This window comes from Grammomys surdaster, unplaced genomic scaffold, assembly GCF_004785775.1.
Source record: "Grammomys surdaster isolate TR1022 unplaced genomic scaffold, NIH_TR_1.0 255, whole genome shotgun sequence".
NCBI classification, from domain to species: Eukaryota; Metazoa; Chordata; class Mammalia; order Rodentia; family Muridae; genus Grammomys; species Grammomys surdaster.
Window position 1 is genome coordinate 5,205,789 of NW_021604696.1, and position 8,388 is coordinate 5,214,176.

The window sequence follows — 8,388 nt, forward strand, 5'->3', positions numbered from 1 at the left end:
ACCTCTGCAGCAGCTCCTGCCTCCAGGTTCTAGCCCAGTTTGAGTTCCTCTCCTGACTTCCTTTGCTGATAAGCCAAATAAACCCTTTCCTCCCAAGTTGCTTTGGTCATGGTGTTTTATCACAGCAATAGTAACCCTAACTAGGACATCTCTCAAGAAAGGAGTGGTCCGAAGAGACCGGAGGAGCATCTTCAGAGAGGAATCTTCAGAGTAGCAGTTCTTCTAATGGAGTCTCCAAACCAAATCACCAGAACAAAGGAAAGGCCTGAGCTTTTATGGTTGGCAGGAAGTTTTATGTTGTGATTCAGTTCAGCATACTACACATGACGCAGCATAGAGGAGCCAGGTGTTGTGAACCAAAATCTGTCAAGCCACAGAAAGTTTCAGAGAGGTGTGGCTTGGTTCAGGTTGTAGGGTCTGGCCTAAAGGTGTGTGCTGTGTTCTAATACTTCCCTAAATGCCCAAGATGGCTGTTAGTATCAAAGCCACCAGCCAGGGAAACAGGACAGGGGTGTCAGGTAGAACAATGTCAAAAAGCAACTGTTCAACGAGGGCCAGATAGTGAGGGGCTAAGCAGATGGGTAGGGCTCACACTCCTAGGTGTGTTTATCTGGATGGAGAAGCCAGCTGCTGGGGCAGAACTTGCTCAAGTGAGGAGGCTGTTACAAAAGAAAGGTGGTGGATGAGGTGTGGGAGCCTGGCCTAACCATCTTTTCTAGTTTCTGTATCCTGAAGCATTGGCATGCAGTCTTGATACTACCTTGTCTCTCTGTCTTAGTTAGGGTTTCTACTGCTGTGATGAAACATCATGACCAAGAAGCAAGTTTAAGAGGAAAGGATTTATTCAGCTTACACCTCTCTATTGGTTCATTACCAAAGGAAGTCAGGACAGGAACTCAAGCAGGACTGAAACCTAGAGGCAGGAGCTGATGCAGAGGTCATGGAGGAGTTATGGTAGCTTGCTAGCTTGCTCCCCGTGGTTTGCTCAGATTGCTTTCTTATAGAATCCAGGACAACAGTCCAGAAATGGCAGCAACCACAATGAGCTGGGCCCTCTACCACTGATCACTAATTGACAAAATGCTTTACAGTTGGATCTCATGGAGGCATTTCCTCAACCTAGGCGTCATTCTCTCTGAAGACTCTTAACTTGTGATCAGTTGACACACAAACCCAGCCAGAACAAGCTTTGAAAAGACATTTCTTCTAGGGTTAATCATTTCCTAGAGCCAGTGGGAAGTCACTTGAAAGCAAGCCTTTCATTTGCAAACACTGACCCATTCCCAGCCCCCATTTGCTTTCCTTGGCTGCTCTCAGTGGGACAGTGAGTCTCCCCTAATCACCTAGGGCCAAGTTCCACAGCCTCTGCCTTTCCCACAGGGCACTCTCAGTAGTACACTGTATCTTCCCTAAGCGCCTAGGGCCAGGATTCATAGCTAGAGACCATTCTGAGTCAATACCCTGTGAGGGAGGAGGCTGACAGTGTTCTGCTTGCTGCCCTAGTTCCCTGACCCTTCTTTAATAGTTAAACCTCCCATCTCATTCACAGTATGGTGGTTTGAATGGGTTTTATCCCCCACCCTGCCCCGCTCCCCTCACCCATGGACTCATGTGTTTGGGTGCTTGGTCCACAGGGATTGGGACTGTTAGCAGGTGTGGCCTTGTTGGAGGAGGTGTGGCCCTGTTGGAGGAGGTGTGGCCTTGTTGGAGGAGGTGTGTCCTTGTTGGAGGAGGTGTGTCCTTGTTGGAGGGGTGTGTTGTTGTGGAGGTGGGCTTTGAGGTCTCTTATGCTTAAGCTGTGGCCAGTGTGGAATTCCAGTCTCCTCCTGGCTGCCTTCTGATCAAGATGTTTAACTCTTCACTCCTCAACCACCATGTCTTTCTGCATGCTGCCATGCTTCCCACCATGATGATAATGGACTAAACTTCTGGAACTGTAATCCAGCTTCAATTAAATGTTGTCCTTTATAAGAATTGCCTTGGTCATGGTGTCTGTTCACAGCAGTAAAACCCTAACTAAGATACTCAGGAACTACCCACTTGTTTGAGATAGCATTGCACTGGGTTCTGGGGCTTGCTGATCTTTCTAGGCTGGATGGCTAGCAAGCTCCAGGGGTCCACCTGTGTCCAGTTCCCTAGCACTGGGGTTACTTGCACACAGCACTACACTTGCCATTGTAGGTGGATGCTTAAGATGAACTCAGGTCCTCCTGCTTGTGCAATCATTGAACCGGTAGGCTGAGCGGTGTTTCCAGCTCCATGGGTCATCATTCTCTGGTGGACAAAAAGCCCTCTGAAAGCAGCCATTCTACCTTATGTACTATGCTTGTACCCATCATACAGTTTCTTTATAAACTGTTTGCAAGGTACATATCTGTTATCTCAATACTTGGGGTGACCAAGGTGGGGCCTGGAGTTTTCTGAAGTCCTGGCTCAAAAACTCAAATAAACTCTCTTCTTGGTGGGACTGAATGGTTCTTTGAAATGAATAAAAATGCCCCTTTCCATTTTCAATTACGGCAAAACAAAACAAAAACAAACAAACCATCAAAGCAAAACAAAATTATGTGACAGGTTTCCAAAAACATAGCTCTGTCTCCTGTGTTTACTTCTATTTTCCAATCTGGAAGAGGTTGAGTATGTATTACCCTTGCTCCATTGTGGGGTACCCAGCACAACAACAAGGGGAGCCCAGAGCCCTGCAGCCTCCCAGAGGAGGCAGGGAACCACATGGGATGCATGCCCCCACTGAAGGCTCTGTCCATCTCAGGTATGCCAATTAGGGTAGAGAGGCTCCCTCAGAAGAAAAACTGATCAAGCACAGTGTCTTGGGAACAGATGGACACCTAGTTGTAGGATCTATAAAACAAGGTGAGGTCTTAATAAAGGAAAGGGAGACATATCAAGTTCCAAGATGAATGGACTGTTCTCTCAGTGAACTCACTTCTCTACTTACTCCCCGAGCTCTGGAAAGCTCTGTAATTTAAAAAAGTCAATATATGTGGGATCTTGAATAATTGATCGTTGGTTAACACCCTGTCAGTAAGGTGTCGGGTAATATTTAATTTCCTGTCCAAGGCATCATGCAAATAGCTCTGCAGACTGTTAATATGTACCAGGTCTCTTGATAAACAGTGTGGTTCTTTTTAATTAGTAAATAATTACAGAGACTGTAAACAAGGAGCTGATTACCTACTTTCACAACCATATTAACTTTATGCTGCAGGGTTGAGTAGGGACAGAGTTGCATGTCACGGCTAGTCATGAGAACACCAGGGTTCGGTGATAGTAGGATTCCCTCAAACACAGGGAGTACATTTCTTATGGGACCAAAGTAGTCAATTATTGGTATAAGCAAATAGTAGGTTAAGAACCCTGAGGAGGAGGCTAGCAGTCTGCTGCTGGGGACCATGGCGGACATGTGGCTGGTGGAAAGAGCTGCTCTTAAGCCCCATTTTAACAGTGTTGTTCACTTGCAACTTTTTCCTCCAGGGTCTGCATTTCTGACAGAGTGAGGGTTGGTTTATGAAAGAGTCTTTTGACTTTTCCCAGGAAGATATAAACAGATGTCTCTTCATTCCAGATAGAACCTCAATGACAGACCAAAGAAATGAGTCCACCCAAGTCTAGCTGAGTAAGCCAGTGAGTTTACTTACACAGGAGCAGGGATGTTCCAAAGGCAGCTGCATCACGAACAATCCTACCCTAGGCTGGGCAAGACCCTACAGAGCTATATTCCCAGAGCTTCTTCCAGGACTTGTAGGGAGCTCGTCCATCCTTGTGTCTCTCCTCTTGTTCACAGTACAGTTCTTGCTACTGCTTATATTATTTGGGGCCCAGGTCTTTTACATTTGTAAGTGTCAGATGCCCTCCTCCAACCAGTGTGCGAGTTACATATTTCCTTGAAAGTTTTATCTATTTTCTGACTTTTAAAGGGCCTCCTTCCAGGATGGGATTGGTTAATTGGGAAGAAATTACTGTACAACCAAAGGCAAAAACTTGAGTTACTACAATGGCTGGTGGGTCTCTGAAACTCAGCTCTGTGCTGAAACCGCTCTTTTCCTATTCTTTTTACTTACTTCCTTAAATGAGGCATAAGGAAGGCACTTACGGTACACGTGCTTATAATGCCAGCATTCAGGAAGCTGAGACAGGCGATTCCTGAGTTTAAGTCTAGACTCAGATTTCATAGCTGGACTTTGTCTCAAAAAATTAATCTCGTTTTTTTTTTTCTCTGAGTGGGAAAGCAATGTCACTGAATTATAAAAGAGAGAGGGACACTGTTTTAAGGATGACTGATCCAGGTGCTCTGGTATTGGGGACAGTGGCCAGAGGATGAAGGCCAGGTGGTGATCTCTATGTTGAGCTGTGACACTATGGAGAGAGATGTAGCCCCAGTGCCTGCAGGGGGACATGACATTACACAGTCATCCTGTACTAGAACATCCTGTGGGCTCTGACCATGGTATTTTATAAGCTCCTGGGAAGGCTCCAGGCTGGTGAGATGGAAGGCAGGACAGAGACAGAGAGACAGACAAGCATGAGGACAGGGAGAGTTCCTCTCCCCAGGACACTGATGTATCCAGGGCCTACTACCAACCAGCAGCCCTGAGTCCTGGGGCCTAGACAATACTTAGGAAAGGCCCGTATCCTAGGTGAGTAAGATTGCAGGAGGGCAGGCAGGGAAGGGAAGGCCAGAGAGACAGTGGTTTTCAAGTTGTCTAGCAGGGCGAATGCAGCAGAGAGTATGTTACTTTTTTTCTCACTTCTGTGACAAAATACTTCACAAAAGCAAGTTAAGCAAGAAAAGGTTTACTATTTTGGCTCATGGTTTGATGGTATTTCCATCATGGCAGGGAAGGTGTGATGGCTGGAGGGTAGCCAGGTGGAAGGAAGGTAGTGCCTGCAAACTGGAACCAGAGGCAAAGATAAAATGCCGCAGTTCTACTGACTGCCTCCTTTTGATGCAGTCTGGGACCCCAGTACCACCCTCAATCAGGGTCTACCTGCCTCAATTAAGCCTTTCTAGAAACATTCTCATATACATGCCCCAAGGTTGGCCTTCTAGTTCTTTGTAAATCTTACCAATCTGACAATCTACATTAACCATCACAGACGGAAAACCTTCACTCCAAATGAACTTGTGAGCCACCATTATAGAACAGACCCATCCCACGAGCTCAGGAGGTTCAGGATCATGGACACTTGTTACCCACCTGAAACCCTGGTGTGCACCTCACATGGTGTCATTGTTTCTCAGGGAGTCTCTTTGCCACCTAGCCATTGAAAATATAGACCTGTGGCCCTGGGTGAGGGTGTTGCACCAGAGCTATTGGTGTGTGACAAAGAGCTGCCATTCCGTTGCTCTTGTGTGCCTATCTGGCCAAGAGCTGGAGGAGGCATCACTGCAATCCTACTATTTCATAAGGATTGTTTCAAAAATAGATGTCAAGATTCACAGGACTGAGCACACAATGTTTCAAAAGTTTGTTTCATTTAATGTGCCCCGTTTAATGGCTGTGAGAAAAGAGACATATCTGGTTTGCAAGAAAGGATGTTTGAGGGGAGTTTATATCTCTGCCAATTCAGCCATCATAGTGATCTGCAGAACATGATGAACTTGGTGAGACAGTAGCTAGACAGAAAGAGGGTAGTAAAAATACACACACACACACACACACACACACACACACACACACACCCCATTTGGTAAAGTCCTCAGGAGTGGAAACTGCTTATAAAGCACAGATGTTTCAAGTAAAAGTTGTAGTGCTTCTGAGGACTGGTCACGAGCCTCCTTAAGGCCAGGCCAGGCCCTCACAGTTGTTGCTGCCTCAGTTATCCTCTGGCTCTTCAGGTTCTTGTGAGAATGAATGTGGAGTTACATAGCCTCTCATCTAACTGTGGTGTCGGAATGAATGAGAATGTCCCCATGGGCTTGGATGTTCAACACTGTGGTGATGCTGGACTCTTATCTGGAATCATAGGCCCAACTAAACCTTTCCTTCTATAAGTTGCCCTGGTCACGGTGTTTAGCAAAGAAGAGCCATTTAGTACATGAACGAAATCCAATATGTGAAAAGGATCCTTTCTAAAAGAAACAAGGAAGGATGTTCATGAACAGGAGCCCCCCGAATAAACACAACCAATCCCAGCATTATTCTTACTGCTACTACAGCTAGCATTACAAACGTCACTGTCACTGTCATCATCACCATCACAATCCATTTTATGACCACCACCACTAACAAAAATGGTATCACCACTACCATTGTGAATATGATGCTGCCATCAGCATTTTGACCACGTCTGCCTTTGTCTTCACCATTACCATTGTCACAAAAGCCGTCACCGCCACGATCACTACCATTACATGCTCATCAACAGCACAAACAGCAAAGTCATCCAACAACCACAACCCTCACCATCACTACCATGATACACTGCTGCATTCTGCCCGTGTCTGGAGACGCTGAGTGAGACTGAAGTCCGAAGAAATTTACTAATTTAATTGGCAGAGAAAATGTCAAGTCAGGATAACATTCAGGCTATTCACGACTGTGCTTACCACTCTGATCCAGGTCTAGAGAGAGATAGAGATAGAGATACAGATAGAGACAGAGACAGAGATAGAGAGATAGAGAGAGAGAGATAGAGATACAGATAGAGACAGAGATAGAAAGATAGATAGATAGATAGAGAGACAGAGAGAGAGAGATAGATAGAGAGATAGATAGAGAGATAGAGGAACAAAATGAAAAAAGTTCAGTTACTTGAATGTTTTTTCAAGCCTAACTTTAAACTTGCTTGGCACACTTTTCTCTCTCTCTCTCTCTCTCTCTCTCTCTCTCTCTCTCTCTCTCTCTCTTTCTCTCTTTCTTTCTTTCTTTCTTTCTTTCTTTTTTCCTCGAGACAGGATTTCTCTGTGTAGCCCTAGCTGTCCTGGAACTCACTCTGTAGACCAGGCTGACCTCGAACTTAGAAATCCACCTGCCTCTGCCTCCCAAGTGCTGGGATTAAAGACGTGCGTCACCACTGCCGGCATAAACTTTGCGTTTTTTTTTTTTTTTTTTTTTTCCAAGACAGGGTTTCTCTGTGTAGTCCTGGCTGTCCTGGAACTCACTCTGTAGACCAGGCTGGTCTCGAACTCAGAAATCCGCCTGCCTCTGCCTCCCAAGTGCTGGGATTAAAGGCATGCGCCATCACTGCCTGGCATTAGCACACTTTTCAATGTGATGTTTGATAACAAAAGGAGTTCAAAAGCCGCTGGAATCCTTAAAGAGAAACCTCAAGAACTCCGCATTGGAAAAGGTGCCTTGGGGGTGAAACTCCACCCCTAAATGACCTCGCCTTTTTTTTTTTTTTTAAATCCTAGGATGTTTATTACAAAGGTAAACTCTGATCCTTGGGCTTATCGGTAGGATTTCCAGTATCGGGCACAGGCACCAGGATCTCCAAATTTTTTGGATTCGCAGAGACGAGGGTCAACTACAAGCAGGATCCGATCATACTGGATGAGTATATCTTTGATTTTCTTCTTAGAGGCTTCATCCACATATTTTTGGGAACTTTTGAGATGGACTGTTGGACAGCATAAATTTGGGCCACATGACCATCACCCTTCACAGGGACCAGGATATCCACAACAGCGAATCGCTCCTTGCTCAGAAGCAAAACAGGCTCCAGTAACTTGTACTGTAGCGTGCATGGCTCTATCATCTCCAGGGGACGTCCATTCATCTTGATGAGCCCTTTTCCTCCTTTGCAGTGGGCCACAGCTGTGGCTGTCTTCTTCCGTCTGAAGACCTGTACGAACTGCAGTGGACCCTTGGACCGCATAGCTACAAGTATGAACACGAGCTCCTCACCGCACGGAGCTACCACCGGAAAAGGGAAGCTGGGGGCCCCCCCGGCTGATTTTTCAGGGTATACGGTGACTTCACTTTTTGAAAATGCAAATTCGAAAAAATGCAAATTCATTTGTAAGACGGGAACCTAAGCTGAGAACAACTCTGAAGGGTCCTTACTCAAAACACTGCAATGAAATTTACCCTGGAAATAGAGCACAAAGTGCTGGCACTGTGGTCCAGTGGGGTTAGGCTCCAGCCTATTCTGACAAAAGAACTAAGCTGTGTAGTCCTCCTGGTATTGATTTTTCTAGGAATGAAACATGTTGGAAAGACAGATTCTGGAGTGTGGTGGAAAGGTTCTAGAGACTCACTGAGGTCGTGTACTGTGTGGCGGGGTCAGAGCTACAAGAGGGCCTGTGAAGGAGAAGCTGTGCGGGGGAAGCCTAAGTTTTGATGGAAAGCCCAAGTTGTTGGAGATGCCAGGACCACGGGGCATTTGCTGAGCATATCTGCAGGCATGAGATAGAGCCAGCCTAAG

General features: G+C 46.0%; 1 pseudogene; it reads right to left on the reverse strand.

The window, feature by feature from the left end:
* Positions 1-7,411: 7,411 nt before the first annotated feature.
* LOC114627602 lies at positions 7,412-7,887 on the reverse strand (annotated as a pseudogene).
* Between the last annotated feature and the right edge of the window lie 501 nt (positions 7,888-8,388).